The sequence below is a fragment of the Rana temporaria genome, chromosome 10 (genome assembly GCF_905171775.1).
Source record: "Rana temporaria chromosome 10, aRanTem1.1, whole genome shotgun sequence".
Lineage (NCBI taxonomy): Eukaryota > Metazoa > Chordata > Amphibia > Anura > Ranidae > Rana > Rana temporaria.
In genome coordinates this window covers 116,716,823-116,740,064 of record NC_053498.1, presented here as the reverse complement: position 1 = coordinate 116,740,064, position 23,242 = coordinate 116,716,823, and the positions used below count along the sequence as shown (strand labels likewise).

Here is a 23,242-nt window from a genome sequence, read left to right as displayed (position 1 = left end):
CCGACGAGAAACGCGACGAGGAAATTGAAACTCCCGATGAGGAAAAAGAGAACTTGTTCTCTTTTTTTTATGTCGAGTTCCACGACAGTTTTCTCGACGAAAAACATACACATGACCGTTTTCCTCTGCAAAAAAGCTCTGCCGCCAAGTTTCTTGATGGATTCTGTCGAGGAAAACGATCATGTATACGAGATCTAAGTAAAGCATGTTGTATATATTTAAATGAAAAGAGAACTTTGTTTGAAAATAAATACTGGATTTTTTTGTAAGGAATGGCAGTTTAAAAATTGGTTACAAAACTCCCAATATTGTGTACTGGTGGCTTTAAAATATATTTAGAAACTTCATATGAATGATAGTCGCTATTAGTTCCCAACATGTTTCTGCTGTCATACTATGATATCTGATCATGTTTATATGATAATACTTGCACCTTTCACCTCTACAACACAAAGGGTTGAACACAAAGCCAAAAGTGAGATTAACCCTGCAGTGCCCATGTGCTTCTGGTTGCTGGTCCACTGATTAAATCATCTGGCGGTAATTCTGGTTGACATTGAGACAGATTAGTGAGTGACCTCCTTCCGTAGGGGATTGGAGCCTCAGTGACACTGGTACACATTTACTCTCCGGCACGTCTGTCAACCATGCATGGGGTCTCGGACCCTTGCTGATTCTAAATGATTCTCTCTGCTGCCGCTTCAACGACAACCCTTTCAGGACTGTCAGTTCGTTAAGACCCTCAGAGACGCCAGGATGAGGTAGGAATTTGATCGTACCCAGCCAATTTTCTAACTCCTTGTGTGCTCTGTTCAAAATATATGAATGGTGATGTTCACAGCTATAGAATAAAGTGTTCCACCACACAGTTCACAGTGAAGGATTCCTTATCCTTTACATCATTCAATAAATTACATCTAGAGTCATATATATATATATATATATATATATATATATATAAAGCTAATTGATATAAAAGAAAAAAACAGTGCAGCGCAATATATCATAAACACATAATACATTTTTTTTATTGTTTTTATTTATATATATAAAGCTGTTAATATGATATTTAACAGACACTCACCTGCAATGAACACTAGGTGAATGTCATATTCACTACTTTAAAAGTAAGTGAAAAACAGCCTTTCCTCTGTAAAAAGAATAACCCTTTATTTATTTTATTTAAAAATGTTTTTTTTTTCCAGCTGTTCTATTGGCATATATATATATTTAAACAACAGTAAGGAAAAGTTGACATACAGGAAAATTGTAAAGTTGAAAATATAGCAAAATTGGAGATGCAAGGACTTTAGCTTCTGTTAAAATAGAATGCATATATCAAGAGAAGCATTCATTTACATCACAATTAATATTTCTTAAAATTAATACACACGACTTGTCGGTTTTATTCATTATTTTCATTTTGAACCGTGCTTGTTTGAGGTTTTGAATTGCCATTTTTTTCTCCCCAGTGGCAACCATTATGTACCGTACTGTAATACGCAATACAAATACACCCACATGACCACATGTGAACAAAGCAAACTGCTGATCCTTCACCCTTTCTGCGAATATACAAAAACTCATTTTAAAGGATTAGTCTTTTCAAAAATCTGCATTAAAGACCTAATTTTCATTTTTTTTATGGATTTCTTGGCAGTTGTGAATGGCAAAAAAATAATATTGATATGTTTTAGCAAATGCAACCTTGTTTTGAAAATTAGTACAAAAAAGCACAACTATTTCTCCCTGAATGCTTTGATGAAATTGGTCTCAAAGGCATTATGTAAGCACAATATATAGAGGCGGTAGGCCACACATGCCCATGGGTTTTCCACATTTTGATTTCAAATGTGAACTGACTTCTATTATGGTGAGTTGGGTACATAATATTTCTAATGTTACACCCATTTCAAATATAAGCTTTTTTAAAATTATTATTGGAAGTACTATTCCCTTTCATGAAACATAAAGATATATTTTACATTAAATCTCATACCTAGAGCGTGTATGACTTATGAGTCAGATGAAAATACAACAGCACAGCCTGGACCCTGGACTGAATTGTCTTGAACTATACTTAGGCCCCTTTCACATGGGGCGAATCAGTAATGATCCGCCTCTGTGTGCTCTGTAAGCTCAGTGGGGATTGCTCCGTAGATCCCCGCTGAGCCTGGGGGTGGGGGCAGGGCAGTCCCCGCACACTGTGCAGGGACCACCCTGTCTTTTCTCCGCTCTCCCCTATGGGGGGGATCGGAAGAACACGGACCGTCTGTTCCGTGTTCATCCAATCCGCTCTGCAGACGGAAGAAAAGAAAGGGTTTTCTTCCATCTGCAAAATCGGATATTTGCGGGGGCGGACGATTACGGGTGTCAGCGGATGTTTATCCGCTGACACCCGCAATCTCATTGGGACCAATGTACGTCCTTTTTTCATCCGCAAACGGATGGATGAAAAAGCTGATATACAGTCCGCACATGTGAAAGGGGCCTAAATCATTTCATACAAAAATAAATATGCAGAGAGGTAAAACTTCATAAAAAATCATCTTTTTTTTTACTTTGTAACTATGTTAAGTATATAAATTAAAACATCTTTGAGAAATGTATTCCATCACAAAACAGATAATAGACAGGTAAAAAAATATATACAACAAAAAATCTAATATTCAGTATGTAAACAAATACATAAAATGTGTAATTAAACCCCTAACCCTAATGCCGCGTGCACACGATCGGTTCGTCTGATGAAAACGGACCGTTTTCATCAGACGAACCGATCGTGTGTGGGCCCCATCGTTTTCTTATCCATCGGTGAAAAAACTAGGAACTTGTTTTAAAATGATCTGATGGTTTAAAAAAAACAAACAAAAAAAAAACGATTGTCTGTGGGTACGTCCATCAGTTAAAAATCCACGCATGCTCAGAATCAAGTCGACGCATGCTTGGAAGCATTGAACTTCATTTTTCTCAGCACGTCGTTGTGTTTTATGTCACGCGTTCTGAAATGATCGGTTCTTTAACTGATGGTGTGTAGGCAAGACTGATAAAAGTCAGCTTCATCGGATATCTGATGAAAAAATCCATCAGACCGTTTTCATCGGATGAACCGATCATGTGTACAGGGCATAAGGCTAGAAAGGAAAACAATATGTAGATTTGAACATCAATCTTCATGGTTTATCATTGTAGGCCTTTTCATCTCTGTTATCTTATCATGTATATACTATAAATGGTTTCATATTTTAAGCTACATTTTGACCTCTGTTCTTGTTTAATAGGCAAGCACACATTTGTTGAGCTAGTCATGCACTGTCCAAATTTCAGCCAGTTCCTTCCTGATGAAAAAAATTTGCTCTATGGGTGGCCCTGTTGGCACCATTCTGCCTGACATCCTTGGGCTGAAAACTTGAAGAATCTGGGTAGAAGAACATTGTCTGAATAGCAGCTGCATTCAATCAGATGCAGCCACTGTTCAGATATTCGGACTGTCAGAATATAATAGCCGGTGCTGCAGATTTGTCCACCTGCACTGGTTAGCATGGATGGAGGTACCTGCAGGAAGAACAGAAAAAGCGTATGTTTATGGTCAGCCTAAACCCTAGTTGGGCCGAATGTCGTCCGGCATCAGCCAGTTCAATAGAAACTGGCTGACATTCGGCCCATGTGTGCTGTAACCCGGCAGACAGAAACCGGTTGATAGGGGATGACCAACAACGGTCTGCTGATTGGCTTCCAATAAGCCTCGTACACACGCTCGGTTTTCTGCTGGCAGAGCTTTTTTGCCGAGTAAACCGAGTGTTTGTACGAGGCTTTGAGGTTTCTCGTCAGGAAATCTGCCCAGAATCTCGACGAGCAAAATAGAGATCCTGCTCTCTAATTTCTCGTCTGGATTTTTACCGGCCTGCTTCCCGACGAGAAACCCGAGAGTGTGTATACTTACCTGTCATCGTAGAAACCCGCGCATTCTCAAAATGACTTTGACGCATGCGCGGTAGCTTCCGTGGCATAGATAGGGTGCAGCAAGATGGCTACAACGGCATCGAATGTGACGACATCGTACGCAATGACGTCACTGCGTTCTTGCCTTCCAAAAGAACCACGGTTCTTTTGAAAGGAGCGTCTGTACACTCGGGCGGCAAGAGATTCTTGTTAAGAATCTCGTCAGGAAAAACAACGTTTTTTTCCTGACGAGATTCTGGCCCATGTGTACGAGGCTTAAGAGCACTGACCAGAGTTTTCTGGCGGGGGGCGTCCCCTTGTCAGAACACAATAGCAAAGCAGTGGAGATTGCTGTGCTAACATTGAATGGTTGGTACTGAGCTGCCAGTTTTTTTAGTTCAACGCTGCTGGTTGAACGGAAAAAAATAACCACTAGTGTGTATGAGGATTAACACTTCTGGAGAACAATCATGAAACAATGAAGCTGAACACAGAAGATCTCTTAGTGCCGGTTCACACAGGGGTGACCTGCCAGGAGACTTAGCTGCCAGACAAGTTCACGCTCCCTGCATTGTAATGGAACCGTTCTAATAAGGGCTACTCAAGTCGCTTTGACTTAGAAAAAGGTTCCTGCACTACTTTTGGGCGACTTTGGAATGGCTTGCATTGACTTCATATAGAAGACGTTTTGCAAGCCGCGCTGAAGTCGTGCTGTACAGGGCAGCTTCAGAGTCAAACGAGAGTCAGGCGTCTTTAAAGCCTCCCCTGTGTGAACCGACACTTATAGTGCATATGTCCTTAGTTACAGTATAGCACTATAACAACGATTACCATTTTGCTCTACTTTTATACAAGTTCTTCCTTTTAATCAGTTTCAGCATAAAATAAGCAGTACAGACGGTCCCCAGGTTACAAACAAGATAGGGTCTGTAGGTTTGTACGTAAGTTGAATCTGTTTGTAAGTCGGATCGGGTAAATTTTTTAAGTGTAGCTCCGGCCCAAAAAAAATATTTTTAAGCTTTTTGTATAGCATAGAGAAGGGTTATCACCCCTGTAACATTTGTTTTCCTGTCTGTCCCCCTGTTCAGAAGATTTCACCTCACATCCTGTCCCAATGACAATTGGATTTTGAAAATGTTGGGTTGTTGTGGAAACAAGCCTAGGTGATAAAGCATCAGTGGGGGTATCTTTTCCCCAAAACAACTCTTATGCCGCGTACACAAGATAGGTTAAACCGATGAGAATGGTCTGATGGACCATTTTTATCGGTCAAAACGATTGTGTGTGGGCACCATCGGTTATTTAAAAATCAGTTAAAAAAAAAGCAAACTTGCTTTAACTACTTGACCCCCGGCATATAGTCAAATGACAGCGGCAAGGTGGCTCTATAAATCCAAGCCGCCGTCTTTTGATATCTTCGCGTCCTCCGGCCACTGGGGAGCGCGCGCGTCCCCGAAATGCCGATGCGCATGCCTGGCGGCCTCGATGTCCGCCAGGTAAACATACGCCGCTCTATGTGAATCTGGCTAAACGTGTTTTTTTTTTCAAAATTGTCGGTCTTTTTTTGTATATAGCGCAAAAAATAAAAACCGCAGAGGTGATCAAATACCACCAAAAGAAAGCGCAATTTTAATTTAAAGCGACGCAGTGCCGCTGTCGGCAAGTGGTTAAAGTAGTAAAAGCAGTCGTTTTTTCCTTTTGGGATACAAGATTTACACAAATGAATAAAAGCTGATCATTATAAGCACCCCTATTGGTGGTAAATGGTTTGTCTCAACATTCTAAATTCAACTTTTGATGGACTGCTTGGTCTACTAAGGGAAGGAAAGAAATAACAAAACTTACTGGCAGGTTCACTGAGGGAAAATAAAAGGAAACAAAATTAAAGTATAACTACAGGCAAAACTTTGTTTTGGTTTTCAAGTGCAAAGGGATTAGAAAGCCCTGACATGTCTTTATTGCTGTCTGTTCCCCTGTTGGGGAGATTCACCCTCTCCGTTAGTCCTGTTTACCAAGTGCTGCTGCTTTAAAGTGTAACTCCACTTTTGTTGAGAAAAAAACATTCCCCTCTGGGTGATCGATGTACAAGGATTACAACCTTTGTTGCAAGTTCCTACCTTTTGTTATTCTGAAGAAATCCATGTGTGTTTGTCTGTGCTTCTGTGGTCAGTGGGTCTAATGGGAGTGGTTTCATAATTAACTGTCAGGTGTGCAGCTGCAGGGCACTAATGAGGAAATCTGCTAGGCCTGCATTTCTTTATGCCGTGTACACACGAACGGATTTTCCGTTGGAAAGGAAATCGGATGTTTTTTTCCGACAGAATTCCGCTCAAGCTTGGCTTGTGTACACACGGTCACACCAAATTCAGACCGTCAAGAATGCAGTGACGTACAACACTACGACGAGCCGAGAAAAATTAAGTTTAATGCTTCCGAGATTGCGTCGACTTGATTCTCTGCGTGCATGGTTTTTAGTGCGTCGAAATTGCATACAGAAAAATACGGAAAAATAGAGAATCTGCTCTCTATCTAAGTGCGTTGGAAATTTCTGACAAAAAAAGTCAGATGGGGCATACACACGGTCGCAATATCCGACGAAAAGCTCCCATCTGACTTTTTCCATCGGAAATTCCGACCGTGTGTACATGGCATTAGACATGCTCCTATTGAAAGTATCTCTCCAAAAATGACATTTTTGTTGCAGGGGATGCCTGAAATCTGAAATCTTAGGCAGACTTCTGGGAAAATTGGTGAGCCAATCACACAAGCAGCAGCACTTTGTGTACAGAACACCTCCAGGTAGCCATGTTGCAATGTATTCTTAAAAAATTACAGTGGCTGCAGATTGAAGAGGAAAGGTTATTTTTTAACCACTTAACGCCCGCCGCACGACTATTTACGTCCGCAAAATGGCACGGACAGGCAGATGGGCGTATATATACGTCCTTGCCTTTGCGCGGGTCGGGGGTCCGATCGGGAACCCCCCCCCGCTGCGTGCGGCGGGCGGATTCCCTCGGGGAGCGATCCGGGATGACGGCGCGGCTATTCGTTTATAGCCGCTCCATCGCGATCGCTCCCCGGAGCTGAAGAACGGGGAGAGCCATATGTAAACACGGCTTTCCCGTGCTTCACTGTGGCGGCGCATCGATCGTGTCATCCCCTTTATAGGGGAGACACAATCGATGACATCAGACCTACAGCCACACCCCCCTACTGTTGTAAACACACACTAGGTGAACCCTAACTCCTACAGCGCCACCTGTGGTTAACTCCCAAACTGCAACTGTCATTTTCACAATAAAGAATGCAATTTAAATGCATTTTTTGCTGTGAAAATGACAATGGTCCCAAAAATGTGTCAAAATTGTCCGAAGTGTCCGCCATAATGTCGCAGTCACGAAAAAAATTGCTGATCGCCGCCAATAGTAGTAAAAAATTTTTTTTATAAAAATGCAATAAAAATATCTCCTATTTTGTAAACGCTATAAATTTTGCGCAAACCAATCGATAAACGGTTATTGCGTAGAAGAATACGTATCGGCCTAAACTGAGGAAAAAAAAAAATGATATATGTTTTTGGGGATATTTATTATAGAAAAAAGTAAAAAATATTGCATTTTTTTCAAAATTGTTGCTCTATTTTTGTTTATAGCGCAAAAAATAAAAACCGCAGAGGTGATCAAATACCACCAAAAGAAAGCTCTATTTGTGGGGAAAAAAGGACGCCAATTTTGGAATTTTATTTTCTGAACTAGTCATTCTAAAAAAAAAAACCCTTGGAATTCCAGTAGCGGGTCAATCATATTAATGGCAGGTTTTAATTACGCTTAGTGAAATCATGTGGATTCTTAACAAGGATCAGACTAAACACAATTTCCTGTCGCTACAGTAAGTTTGGGGAACTGCCAGTAGCTAGAGAGAAAAAAAAAGTAATCTCAGTATGTGTTTCTATTTGTCATGTGCCTTTTTAGGCTCTGCTTAGGCTGTGTAATTTGGAGTAAGAAGGAAAGTGTATGAAACATGATGAAGACCATTGTGAAGGTGTCACATGCTTGGGGAATGGAAAGGTCCCTTTTAAAAAGTATTTTTTTTTTTGTGAACTCTTTGAGCAGCTTTAAAAAACATCTAAAAAATGAACCTGTATTGGCCAGCCTAAGCCTAATGCCGCGTACACACAATCGGATTTTCCGATCGGATGAAAAAAGTCAGATGGACTGTTTCATCGGAAATTCCGATCGTGTGTAGGCCCCATTGAAATTTTTCTTGGCTCGTCATAGTGTTTTACGTCACCACGTTTTGAACGGTCGGAATTTAGTCTGACAGTGTGTATGCAAGACAGCTTGAACGGAAATCCGATGAAAAAATCTATCGGATTTTAGACCATCGGAGAATCCGATCGTGTGTATGTGGCATAAAAGTTTTATCTAGGTAACAATAATGAAGTAAAGTGGTTGTAAAACTATTGAAGGTCTGTTAGGCCTATTTAGGGGTCTCAGTAAGAGCCCATTCACATTAAACTGCGGCGCACAGATGTGAACTGAACAAATACTGTAAGAATGAATGGCATTTAAAAGAATAGGCATAATAGCTGCACATCTCCCCACTGGGGAGATTTACATCTCTACTCTAAGGCCCCTTTCACACTGGGGCATTTTCAAGCGTTTTTCAAGCGTTATTCGAGCGTTATTTCAGCAAAGCCTCATCTGCAATCCCAATGTGTAAGCCTGAGTGCTTTCAGAGCCCTTTCACACTGCCAGCGCCCGAAAAATGCTGGTAAAGCACCGCTAAGACCCTAACGTTTTAGGGCGTTTTTGCAGTGCCTCAGTGTGAAAGGGCAAGGCGTTTTTACAGCGCTTCCAATTCATTTCAATAGAGAGGGGCGTTTTTGGAGTGTTTTTTTTCAGCGCCCAAAAGCTGCTCCAAAGATGCTGCTTGCAGGACTCAGTGTGAAAGAGTCCATTGAGATGCATGGATAGAGTTTTATGAGTGCTTTAATAGCGCTATTTTTAATGCTAAAACGCTGTAAAAACGCTCCAGTGTGAAAGGGGTCTTAGGGGACTCATACTAACAAAAAAAATTAGGGAACTTGTAACATTTCTATGTGGAATAATTATATGAAAATATGACATCGAGATTGGCCATCGCACACTCTAACAAGGGTGACAGTCCAAGAAAAAGGTTCTACCCTTTTCCAGTGTCCAATGTCAGATTTTTATTTGTGATCAGTTTACAGAGTTTTTTCATCCCATCCTGGGCAATAGATATAATGGTAGCCTCTCCAGTGGAGACACAGACTACTGCAAGGCACATTTTATTTCGGTAAAATGGAAGATGACTAAAACCTCTTTTAGGATACTGGAATTGTGGTGGTGGAGCTCTGGACTCAAAGCTTAGTGGACGTTCTGATTAAATCTAATAATTTTTATAGTGTGGCTGCTCTCTATTGCCCAGTGGAGCCCCATTATGGTTCCTGAAACAGAGCAGAGTACAAGGGGTGGGCACTGTGGTATCATGTGAGGTGGGGGGGCACAGGAAGATTGGGGGGAGAGGATTTGTGTTGGAAAGGGGAATTTGTGGGGCGGCAGGGGGAAAATATTCTTCTAGGAGGAGAAATTTGGAAGGGGGTACTAAGAGTGGTGATTTAGGGGGATTTATTATGGGAGGGGGATGGAGGAAGAAGATTTGTACTAGGAGGGGGTATTTGGGGGAAATTTTTGCTGTGGGGGGATTTGAAGTGGGGGGAAGATGTGTACTAGGAGGGGACATTTTAGGGGTAGAGGATTTGTGCTTAGGAGGGAAGAATTTGAGCTTGGGGTATGGGGGGCAAAAATTTGTGATATGGGGGGATTTCAGCAGGCGGGCAGATCTGCACTGAGATCAGGGGGGATATATGCTTAGGGGGTAAGCATGCAGATTAGTGGTTAGTGTTTTTGTGGGGGATTTATGCTGACACATAATGCTCATACATTTTGGAGGGGCGCAGTTTGACATGTTTGCTCTGTGCTCTAAATGACCTCATCATAGCACTTCCTGGAAGGATCAAATTATATAGAGAAGAAGGATGAGAGTGCCAAACTTTAGGGAACAGTGCAGATAAGAATCTTATTTTTCACAATAACAGCAGAATCTATCAAGACTTACCAACAAACATGGTTACTGTCAAATCTTGAAACACTATTTTATTGTGAGGCCCCGTACACACGACCAGTTTCCTCGGCAGAATTCAGCTTCCGACCGAGTTTCTGGCTGAATTCTGCCGAGGAAACTGGCCGTGTGTACACTTTCGGCCGAGGAAGCCGACGAGGAGCTCGACGAGGAAATAGAGAACATGTTCTCTATTTCCTCGTTGTTCTATGGGAGCTCTCGGCCCGCCGAGGTCCTCGGCGGCTTCAGGGCTGAACTGGCCGAGGAACTCGATGTGTTTGGCACGTCGAGTTCCTCGGCCGTGTGTACGAGGCTTCAAAGAGAAAAATTTGTATATGGACCAATTATTATGACTTTTTCCTCTCACCCTTTATCTCCATAGAAGTCTATTATTATTGTTTGTGCTTTCATGTCTCAAGACCCATACACACGGTCAGACCTCTTACTTCCATCGGAGTAAAAGAAAACATGTTCTCTATCTAAACTCCGTGGAAAAGAGGAAAAGAAGAAGGGTAGGGGCAAAAGAATAGTTGCTGAAGCTAGACTTGAGGACATGCCCACCCAAATGTTTGTGGACTATCTCGGTACTGATAAAGAACAATAGAAGTTGTTGAATTAAAAAGATTTATTACAGATAAAAAATGCAACAATCATACAGATCAAAGATTTGGCGAAGTCTCTACTAGTTTCGCGGGTGTACCACTTCTTCAGGAGAGCCAATCTATAAAATACATAACAGTGTAAAATCATAAAATACAGTTCAGCCAAATTACTTGATTGGCTCTCCTGAAGAAGCTGTACACCCGCGAAACTGTAGAGACTTCGCCAAATCTTTGATCTGTATGATTGTTGCAAACTGTAATAAATCTTTTTAATTCAACAACTTCTATTGTTCTTTATCAGTACCGAGATACTGATACCAAAATGTATGAGCATTATGTGTCAGCATAAATCCCCTTCCTCTTTTCCACATTAACTTGGATGATGGTACGGTATTAAAACTATTACTCACTTCTTATATGAGGCTATACTCCAATTTTGTATATCTAAACTCCGACGGAATTCCTCGGATTTTCCGATGGGGCACATACATGGTTGGAATTTCCGATGGAAAAAGTCTGTCTGACCTATTCCATCGGAAATTCCGAACGTGTGTACAGGACATAAGTGGTCAGTCGTTTCTTGTCCTGATGTCACCGGAACAGGAGGTGAGGTGTAATCTCCCCAACAGGGTCATGGTCATTTACTTTTTCCAAATCCATCAAAAACTAAAGTAGCCAATAAGAAACCAAGGAGAATTTGTATGACCATAGAGGAATATTAACTAAACAATTTCTGATTAAAAAGAATCAGATGCCAGAATCTGAATTCTCTCGATATTATCAGATAGTGAACTTTTTTAACACTTTAAAGTGTAACTCAGATATCAAATCTATGACGCCCATGGAATATATACGTAATCATTTTTTTATAAAGTTATATTTCGCCTATTTACTCTATTTGCACATCTACTAAAATGAAACAAGTTTATATGGAAGAATGGGAAAATGATTTGAATGATACTTTAGAATTGAAGGAATGGTATAAAATAGCCCACAATGCTTCCAAATCCTTAGTTAACACTTTTATCATTGAAGCCAATTATAAAGTATTATTGACATGGTATATGTTTCCAAAGAGAATAGCTTCCTATGTCCCGGAAGCTTCACCATTGAATTTTAGGGACTGTGGCCAAAAGGGGACGATGTATCACGTATGGTGGCAATGTCCAAAAGTTAAACGTTTCTGGATTCGAGTTTATGATCTTATTTACTCCCTCACTCAAATCAATCTGAACAAATTCCCTACTATGTAGTCCGGTGGAAAGAGTCCCAAGACACCTGGGAAGATTGATTAATTTTCTCTTTATAGCGGCAAAAATTACCATAGCTAGATTCTGGAAGACAGCAACAATTCCTTTTAATATACTCAAAGCTAAACTGTCTTGAATTATGGTCAATGAGCGTCTTTCAGACATTTGATAGGTTTGCATTGTTTGAGAAATCCTGGAAACCCTGGATTGATTATCTGTATAATGAATCCTAAGATGTATCAGCTTAAAAAACTCTCATACACAGATAAGTTGGCATGCAGTACTCTGAAGCCTCGTACACACGACCGAGAAACTCGACAGAATCCATCAAGAAACTTGGTGGGAGAGCTTTTTTGCCGAGGAAAACGGTCGTGTGTACGTTTTTCATCGAGGAAACTGTTGAGGAACTTGACGAGAAAAAAAGAGAACAAGTTCTCTTTTTCCTCGACGGGAGTCTCAATTTCCTCGTCGTGTTCCTGGTCGGGCTGGTTTCCGACGAGAAACTCGAGCGTGTGTATGCTAAGAAACCCTTGCATGCTCAGAATAAAGTATGATACGGGAGTAAAAGTAGCATTTGTAATGGAGATAACACATTTTTCACGCTGTAACAGACTGAAAAGTGCAAATCATCTCCGACCAAACTTTTAATTAACACGCAGTAACATGAGATTAGCAAAAGCAGCCCCAAGGGTTATGCCAATGGAATCGAACTTCCCCAGCCATTGTATGTGTTGTACGTCACCGCGTTTGAGAACGAGGAGATTTTGTCTTGACAGTGTGTACGCAAAGCAAGCTTTTTGAGTTCCTCGTCAAGCCTAACAAGGAACTTGTCGAGGAAAACGATGTGTCTCGCCCGACGAGTTTCTCGGTCGTGTGTACGAGGCATATGTCTGTCACTTCTTTCTTCCTTATCTCTTTCTCTCTTCCCTTTCCTATTTCTGACTTTTATTATGGGCTAATAAGGTCTCAGTTAGACCCGATGATTCACCTATTTTTTCATATTAGGATGACATATAAAAACCCATCCATATTTTATTAGATCATTTTAGAGACTCTATATATATATATATATATATATATATATATATATATATATATATATATATATATATTGGGTATGAATTTCAACTAATACATTCTTGACTTTTTTAATATCTCTAATCTATTTTGTTGCATTTGAAAACGTTATCTATATATACATATTCTCATAATTTAAACATCTATACTCATACATATAAATAAAGGGGTTGTAAAGGTTAATTTTTTATTTGTATTTTCTAAATAGGTTCCTTTAAGCTAGTGCATTGTTGGTTCACTTACCTTTTCCTTTGATTTTCCTTCTAAATGTTTTTTTTCTTTGTCTGAATTTCTCACTTCCGAATAAAAAAACAAACCTTTGCAACCCCTTTAAGATCTTAAGTTGATTTGACTTACTGTATAGTCATCCTAACCTATTATTACAATGTATTTGTGCATAATAATTGTTAATGTAATTGAATTATTATTATTTTTTTCTGTACTATATTATATGTTAATTTTTCATTGAAATTCTGAATGAAAACAATGAAACAGAAACCAAGGATCATAATGATAAACTGATGATTTTCTGTTCTTTGCTTTTAAAATTGGGTCTCAATGACTTTTGTAGTGGTGGCTTTTGCCTGGAGGTAGGCTATAATACAAGCCTATTGTCCTATACTTTATTCTTTCCCCACTTAGTATCAGTATGTTGCACTCCTTGTGTGCTTGGATGTAGTACAGCAGGAAAACGTTGCCAACCGCTTAACTGGAAATGTCCGTCATGATTTTGATGTTAAATACTGGGGTTATGGCTGCAGCTCGATGCCATAACCCCGTTATCGTTTTCCTTGTTATTTCCAAACTTACTGGAGCTGTCGGTTAGACCGGAATCAATCCTATGCGGCCGATCGCTCGTGCTCGCAAGTATACACAAGTTCTCCTAAGTCGCTCCCGCATTAGTATATGGTGTTTAAACCACACATATGATTGTTCGAGCGAAAGCAATAATTCTAGCACAAGTGGTAGGTACTGTAATTTGTTGCCATTCCACAAGTGTGTACCATTTTAAAGCATGCCATGTTAGGTATCTATTTACTCGGCATAACATCATCTTTCACATTATACACAAAAATTGGGGTAACTTTTGTGGGTTTTTTTTTATTCATTAAAGTGTATTTTTCCCAAAACAATTGTGTTTAAAAGACTGCTGGGCAAATACAGTTTGACATAAAATATTGCAACGACCGCCATTTTATTCTCTAGGGTAGTGGTTCCCAACTCCTGTCCTCAAGACACACCAACAGGCCATATTTTAAATATTACCTTGGGGAAACGCAGACTAGAATACTGCAATCACTGAGCAGCAAATGATGTCACCTGTGATGTATTTCAGTTATCTTGCAAACCTGGCCTGTTAGGCCGCGTACACACGGTCGTTCCAAACCGCTGAGAATGGTCCGACGGGCCATTTCCATCGGTTCACCGCTGAAGTGGCCTGATGGTGAGCATTGTTTCCGACTATGCGTGGTTGTACCTTTGACTTTTGTGTGATGGATTTGTGTGCTGACCATCAGAAAATCTAATGACAAACTGTTGTCCCCTGAACATTCAATAGCCTGTCATCCAACATTTGTTGGCTGAATGTTGGACAACAATTGTCAAAAGGAGCGTGCTAACAGTAATCTAACGGTAAGATTTTAGGACAACAGTCTGTCAACAGACAATCCCCTGCCAACAATTGCATCGTGTGTACAGGGCTTAACCTTGCATCGTGTGTACAGGGCTTAACCCCCCTGGCGGTATTCTCGAGTCTGACTCGGGGTGAGATTTTCATACCAAAAGCGGTAACCCCGAGTCAGACTCGGGCTTGCCTCGCTGCAGCAGCAGACAAAGTTACTTACCTTGTCCCTGGATCCAGCGATGCCACCGCGCTGTGTGAGCGAGCAGGTCCTCGCTCGATTCACACAGCGTCCTCCTGTGCCGCCGATCTCCGTTCCCTGCGACGTTACGACGCGCGGGAGCGGAGAACGGTGCCAAATTCAAAAACGTAAACAAACACATTACATACAGTATACTATAATCTTATAGATTACAGTACTGTATGTAAAAAACACACACCCCCCTTGTCCCTAGTGGTCTGCCCAGTGCCCTACATGTACTTTTATATAATAAAAACTGTTCTTTCTGCCTGCAAACTGTAGATTGTCCATAGCAACCAAAAGTGTCCCTTTATGTCAAAAGTGATTTTAGATCAGCTAGAAAACAGCGATAATAAATTATAATCACTTGCAGAATTGTGCGATAGCGATTTGTGGGGAAATTCGTCATAAAAAAATAAAAGTAATGACAGCGACAATTCTGCAACTGAGCAAATTTCAGTGATTTTGAGTTGATTACATTATTGAATAATTTTTATTAGAATTATATTATTATTTGTTATAATTATTTATAATTATTTATTATATTATAATTTATAATTTTGTTTTTCAAAAAATGTCATACCCGGGATGCCTACTAGACTCTTGTTTGGTCAGATTTAAGTGAGTTATTCCTAAAAATTACAGACCTACAGTATAAAACACCAAATTTCCTTGCAAATAATGGTACCGCTTTCAGCATCTTTTTTCTGAAAGGATCATACCGCCAGCAAGGTTAAAGGGTCACTAAAGGATTTTTTTTTTTTTTTAGCTTCCTTTACCTTACTGCAGTCCTGGTTTCATGTCCTCATTGTTCGTTTTTGCTCTGATGTTGCTGTAATCCTTCTCTGTTCTGAACAGTCTGTTCCCTGATGAAAAAAGTCATGGGAGCTTTCTCTCTGTGGTCACTAATCAAGGAGGTGTGATTACTGTGTGTCTAAAACCCCTCAGCATCAATCAGTTTCGTTTTACAAACCATCACTGCCTTGTATTGGCTCTTTGTCTCTGTTCATCACAGAAGCATGAAACAGCATGCAAAAACAAAACTGAAACTGTAGATACATTATATGATTGATTTTTATCTATTTTTAATCATTTTTAAAAGGAATAAGTTAACTATTATGTCTCTATACCCTGTAAACAGTCATTTCAGCAAAAAAAAATTTTTCCTTTACAACTCCTTTAAGGCAGTCCCAACCCAACAACAAGGCAATTTGCCCTTTGTCCTATGGTATTGTACCATTGGTGCATGCCGAAAAAAAAGGAGATGTTGTACTGCAACTCGCTGTAATGCGTCACAAGCCACTGGCAATACATAGATATTTTTAAAAATGAAACAAAGAAAAAGGGAAAAAAAGAAGCATTACAATGTGTTTTAGCAACGCATGCCAGCACGCATTCATACTCCATACACGTTATTTGCACGCTATGATGTGAGCTGGCACTGATATATTTTTTATAGATTTTCTGTTATGTCTGTACACCCCAAAGACATGCTGATAACTGTTTCTCTGAAAAACAGCAGAGAAATTATTTAAAAGGCTGTTTATGAGGACAGGCACGGTTTTGCCTTTTTGATGGCTGCTTCTGGTGGGTACAGATTAAAGGCAGATGGAAGAGAATTACTACACAGTAGCATGTGCTTGATCTAAAGATAAAAATAAATCAGAATTAGGCAGTAGGGTTTAGTAATTTTGTGCTGTGTTTAGCTTATTTGGGCTGCAAGCAGAGGAATCCTCTACTTCGTGCACCTCTCTGATCATACTAAAGATTGCTTTCCATTTATCCTCATTGGATATGTTTAGACGGATAACAAAATAAAAGCTTCTAAACTCATGCCAAATAATTATTCCTGTGATTTTCTTTTTTTTTCTTCTTTTCTTAAATCCGGCTAAATCCGGCAGAGCTCTTGGATGTTACAATTCTTCTCTCTGACTTCGAGCTTAAAGGAACTGTGTAGTAATCTGCAGTTTAATTTTCCTTCTTCATTGGGAGTCTTACAGAAATGAGAACAGATTTAACTCTGTACAGGCAGCCCAAGCTAGCTTTACATGGATCAAATGTTATCATTTATCAAACTAATTGGCTTTCTGTGTAATAGGAATATAAAGATTCTTATAAAATGCATATTTTTAGTAGCCGATAAGAAACCAAGGATCATAATGATAAATTAGTGATTTTCTGTTCTTTGGTTTTTAAATTTGGGTCTCAGTGACTTTGGTGGTGGAATAAATAAGGCGATATTACTTTCAAAAGGTAATGACTTTCAAAGAACAAATGTTTTTAAGTGACAAATCACTGATTTTATCAATGAATTACCTGGCAGTCATGTGGATAAGTAATGCAGGGCCACCACCAGCAAAAGGCTGCTTAGGCAGCCACCTAAGGCCTAGTACCAAGCCTTTTTTTTGCAAATTACTGATCCCTACTGCAAATGTTTTGTTTAAACTTCAGCTGTTAGCAATGGTACAAAGCCAGTGGCGGCTGGTGCTCAAAATTTTTGGGGGGGCGCAAACGAAAAAAAACAAAAAAACAATTGCAGCCTCACTGTGACCATCAAATGCAGCCACTGTGCCATGCCATTAAACGCAGCCACTGTGCCATGCCATCAAACGCAGCCACTGTGCCATCAATTGACACCACTATGCCATGCCATCAAAAGCAGTCACTGTGCCATGCCATCAAACACAGCCACTTTGCCATCAATTGTCACCACTGTGCCATGCCATCAATTGTCACCACTTTGCCATCAATTGCCACCACTATGCCATGCCATCAATTGTCACCACTTTGCCATCAATTGTCACCACTGTGCCCATCAATTGTCACCACTGTGCCCATCAATTGTCACCACTGTGCCCATCAATTGTCACCACTGTGCCATCAGTTGTTACCACTGTGCCATCAGTTGTTACCACTGTGCCCATCAATTGTAGCCACTGTGCCCCGCAATTGTCGCCACTGTGCCCCGCAATTGTCGCCACTGTGCCCCGCAATTGTCGCCACTGTGCCCCGCAATTGTTGCCACTGTGCCCATCAATTGTAGCCACTGTGTCCATCAATTGTAGCCACTGTGCCCCGCAATTGTAGCCACTGTGCCCCGCAATTGTCGCCACTGTGCCCCGCAATTGTAGCCACTGTGCCCCGCAATTGTCGCCACTGTGCCCCGCAATTGTCGCCACTGTGCCCCGCAATTGTAGCCACTGTGCCCCGCAATTGTCGCCACTGTGCCCAGTAAAATGCTGCCACTGTGACCTGTAAAATGCCCCCCCCCCGGCACTTACCTTTCTGGGGTCAGCCGTGCTTCTACCGTCCCTCGTCCAGTCCCTCGCCCCGCCCTCGATGATGCCGGTACGTCCCGAGGATAAGCATTCAGGAAGCCGACTACAGCCTCAGGGCTGTACTCGGAAAGCCTTTCAGAGCCGCTGGCTCTGATAGGCACTTCCACACAGCCAACCAGCTGCCGTTATTCAGCTGGTTGGCGCTCAACATCCGGCCAGCTGAATAGTGGGTGGCAGCGGCCAAAATATATAGATTCATACAATGCATGAATCTATATATTTTAGTGGCTGTGCCAGAGCCAGAGGGGGCGGCGCTCCGGCACACTCTATGGATGAACCGCTCCTGTACAAAGCATTGAAAAGTTATTTTCAAATGAAATAAAAAAAAAAAAGTTATATGTTAAAGATGTAAAAATATTAATGAACAAAGCAAACACAAAAACTTTAAATTATTAATAGTTTATAAAATAGAAGTGAAAAGAAAAAAAATCATCAGGAAAATAATAATTAAATGGAGAAGAAGAATAAGGAGTTAATTAAGGCCGATTCGCGTAAATTAAGGGTTAATAAGGGGTTATAACAGAGAAATATTCAATTAAAAAAAAACTTTTTACATAAAAGTTCATCCTTTTGATTTGTAGATGAAGAAACAGAAAGATACAAAAAGAAACCTTGTTTCTTTTTACCTTTCTGTTTCAGCAGCTAAGCAATTTTGATAAACATTGCTCGGCCGTTTTTTTTTTTTTTTTACAGCTCCAAACTTTGTTTACACTTTAGCTGTCAAGCCCCACTGACAGCTGAATGAGTCATTTGCTGTTAAAGGGGTTGTAAATGTACAATTTTTTTTCCTAAATAGCTTCCTTTACCTTAGTGCAGTCCTCCTTCACTTACCTCATCCTCCCATTTTGCTTTTAAATGTCCTTATTTCTTCTGAGAAATCCTCACTTCCTGTTCTTCTGTCTGTAACTCCACACAGTAATGCAAGGCTTTCTCCCTGGTGTGGAGTGTCGTGCTCACCCCTTCCTTGGACTACAGGAGAGTCAGAACGCCCACAAACTGCTTATCTGCAACTTAGAGAGCATCCTGACTCTCCTGTAGTCCAAGGGAGGGGGGCATGACACTCCACACTAGGGAGAAAGCCTTGCATTACTGTGTGGAGTTACAGACAGAAGAACAGGAAGTTAGGATTTCTCAGAAGAAATAAGGACATTTAAAAGCAAAGGAGTGAGTAGCATGAGGCTGGTCTATGTGACAGGCAAGCACAGGGAAAAACAGGAATATACCAGATGTACAACATCAATAATAAGCAAACAGCTGGGCAAGCACATAATGCTCAGTAAATCCTTTGTGTGTATATATATATATATATATATATATATATATATATACAGTATGAGATACTGTATATATATATATATATATATATATATATATATATATATATATATATATATATATATATATATATATATATATATATATATATATATATATATATATATATATATATATATATATATATATAAAAATATATATGTATGTATAAGTATATATTTTTTTTGCAAAATATACTAAAATATACTAATTATATATATACACATACACACACTGTATATATAAATTTAAAGTAAAAAAAAAAAAGTAACATGAAATAGATTTTAAACTATTATAAAAGGATTCCCAGTTTACAATTAAAATCTTTTATAGAAAAGCTACATCTCCCTAATAGTACTTTGTACAGTCCTGCAATGACTTTTAAGTTCAGCCAATCAGTTGTAATGAATCCAATAATCTGCAAATCCCATTAAATCAGTTCATGATACGACGGATTATAATTTCCATTTTGGATCACATTTTATTGCATATTTAACTCAATGTTCTTGTGCTAGGATAATCAAGGATTTGTTGTTGTAGTAAAATAATGATAAAATCCATATTTACAAAGCCAGAAAAAGTCAATGCATAAGGCCTTGTCCACAGTGACTTAAGGCCCCTTTCACACGGACGGATAGAATGGTGCTTTTAGCTGCGGATTTTCTAGTTTTCTACCGCAGCTAAAAGCACACAATGCTTTCCTATGGCCCCATTCACACACATCGTTTAGCTGCGATTTCGTTGCATGCGGTTTGGTGCAAATAGAAAAAATAGAATTGAATGCGTCCAGGTGTGATTTAGCGCAGCTATATGCACTTAACCGCAGGTAATCGCAGTCTTTTGTGTCAACTGCGGATAGCAGCGTGAGAAAAAAAAAAGAACAGGAAGCACATCATAATAAAAAAAAAAAAAAGGAGACTTTACAATAAAAATTTGGCCAGTTCAGCTGGGACCGGTGTTCTATCGAGAAGTGCTCCCTCCATCGAATAGTGCCCGGGACGAACTGCGCATGCGCCGTACGTCATAGCACAGCTATTTTACGATCACCATGTAACCATGGTGCATGCACACATTGTAGGGGAGGGGAGACTGTAGTTCTCAGATTGTGCCTCGCTGTTTGGGGGCAGATTTACAGTATGCTGATTGTCCGGTTTTGTCTGTGTTGCAGGGTGGGTTTGCTGTGTTGAACGGACGGTTTTGCCTGAGTGAAAGGGCGGGTTGCAACACAGACAAAAACAGCCCTTTAACACAGCCACATGCCGCCCTCCAGCAGCAGCGATGCACAATCTGAGAACTGCCGTCTCCTCCCGCTGTTTTTACATGTTTAAATTGTGCCTGTGAAATAGTATCGCCCATCAAGAGATATCTCCTATGATGTACGCATGCGCCATGGTTACATCAGCCCAGCTGATCGGCAAATCAGCTGTTATGCTGTTCTGTATGGCTCGTGCGCAGTACATCCCAGGCACTTCTCGATAGTGGGCACTTCATGACAGAACATCGGTCAAAATTTGGTCCATGTATGGCAACTGTGGTTGAACAGAAGTCAATCTATCTTTTGTTCAACCACCCTAGGGGTTTTAGCCATTAAATTAGCGCTGTAGGCAATGAAAGCTTCAGTCCACTGGTATATGTTCTGAATAGGGATTGGTGAATCTGCCTGGGTTTGGTTTGCAAACAGTTTTACAAATTTTTCTTGAAGTTCAAAGTTTGCAAGTTTTGCAGAGAACCCTCTGGGGTAGATTCAAATAGCCCGGCGTAAATTTCTGCAGGCGTAGCGTATCTCAGATACACTACACCACCGTAACTTAGTGAGGCAGGTTCTGTATTTAAAAAGAACCTGCGCCATAAGTTAAGGCGGCGTAGCTTATGTGGTCCGGCGTAAACCCGCGGAATTCAAATTATCCATGTAGTGGGCGTGTTGTATGGTAATGAAGGCTGACCCCATGTAATTGACGTTTTTGACTAACGGCGCATGCGCCGTCCGTGAACGTAACTCAGTGCGCATGCGCCAAATTAACCCGCAAAAAGCCAATGCTTTCGACGTGAACGTAAATTACGCACAGCCCTATTCGCGAACGACTTACGCAAACGACGTAATCGACGGAAAATTCAACGCTGGCCCGACGTGCATACTTAACATAGGATACGCCTCATATAGCAGGGGTAACTTTACGCCGGAAAAAGCCTAACGTAAATGACGTAAAAAAATGCGCCGGGCGTACGTACGTTTTTTGAATCAGCGTATCTACCTAATTTGCATACTCCTTGAGTAAATCGACGGAATCGCCACCTAGCGGCCAGCGTAAATATGCAACTAAGATACGACGGTGTAAGAGACTTACCCCAGTCGGATCTTAGCCAAATTCCGGCGTATCTTGTTTTCTGAATACAGAAACAAGATACGCCGGAGCATCCTAGAAGTTACGCGGCGTATCAATAGATACGCCACCGTAACTTCTTTCTGAATATACCCCTATATGTTTATCTTATAAAGTCTATCTTGTTATTAAATTCTGGCCATTTGTAGGGCTAATAAAATAATGTGGGCCAAACTAACTATTTAAAGTTCACTAAAACATAAAGCTATGTTTAAAGCTAAAGTTGTCGGTCTATAAGGGAAAAGTCAAGCTTGTAGTGCATTCATGGTAATTAGGGTGTGAACATGCAGATTACATTACTTTTTTTTTTATTATACAGGATTTATATAGCGCCAACAGTGTGTGCAGCACTTTACAACACAAGGGTAGACAGTACAGTTACAATGCCAGAGGAATCAGAGGGCCCTGCTCGTTAGAGCTTACAATCTAAAAGGGAGGGTCAAGTGATATTACCTTTTGGTAATAACTGTGGGGGATGAGCTGATGGGGCAAATTAATGTTACAATTGTTAGGTGGAGACAGGATAGGCTATTCTGAAGAGAACATTTTTCAGGGATTGCCTAAAATTGGATAGAGTGGTGCCAACCGCCAGTATTTTTACTGCCAGCCAGTAAAAAATGGTCACTTTTCTCCTGCCAGTAAATACCAGTAAAAGAAAAAGGTTGTCAGTAAAAAAATGACTGTGATGCTTGGCCAAGACCATCCGAGTGCCTGCTACAGTGTTTTCGGACTGCCCCGGCAGTGTGTCACATGAAGTCATGGTGCAAGGGAATGGAGCAGCTGGAGCCTCATGTGCAGGACAGGAGGAATGCAAGCCGGTAGTAGACTGAAGGGACCACCTGCCATAGAGAGAGAGGGTCATTGTGACTCAGGAGGGCACGTTCAATGTTGGTGAGGTGTCATCGTCATCTGTGCTGTTGTACTCTGCTGTCAGTGTCACTGTGAGAGACAATTTCATGCGTGTGTGCCGCCCATTCCAATTTCTTGCCCTCTCGATTCCTGTCACTGAGCTACTTATTTACTATATTGAAAATAAAATAAGAAATATGTTTTTGCCTTAATATCTACCTTAAATCACTTTGCTAATTGCATATTGTAACTTGTTTGTAGCCTAAATACTGAAATTTGCTCTTAAAACTGTAATTTTGTAACTTTTGCTGTGTCAGTAATTTTTGGGTGTTGTGTCAGTAAATTTCAATCTGGTAGGTTGGCAACACTGATTGGATAGAGTTGGAGATAGTCGGACAGGGAATTCCAAAGGATGAGAGAGGCTCTGGAGAAGTCCTGGAGGTAACCATGGGAGGAGGTGACAAGGGAGCTAGAGAGCAGGAG

At 40.5% G+C, this 23,242-nt stretch overlaps 1 protein-coding gene across 1 annotated transcript in view; it reads left to right on the top strand.

The window, feature by feature from the left end:
* The first annotated feature begins 588 nt into the window (after positions 1-588).
* LOC120915478 (G protein-activated inward rectifier potassium channel 4-like) overlaps positions 589-23,242 on the top strand; it is a 66,130-nt gene continuing 43,476 nt past the window's right edge. Inside the window, exon 1 of the mRNA XM_040326025.1 lies at positions 589-761. The gene's annotated coding sequence lies outside the window, so the exon portion shown is untranslated. The remainder of the gene's footprint in view (positions 762-23,242) is intronic.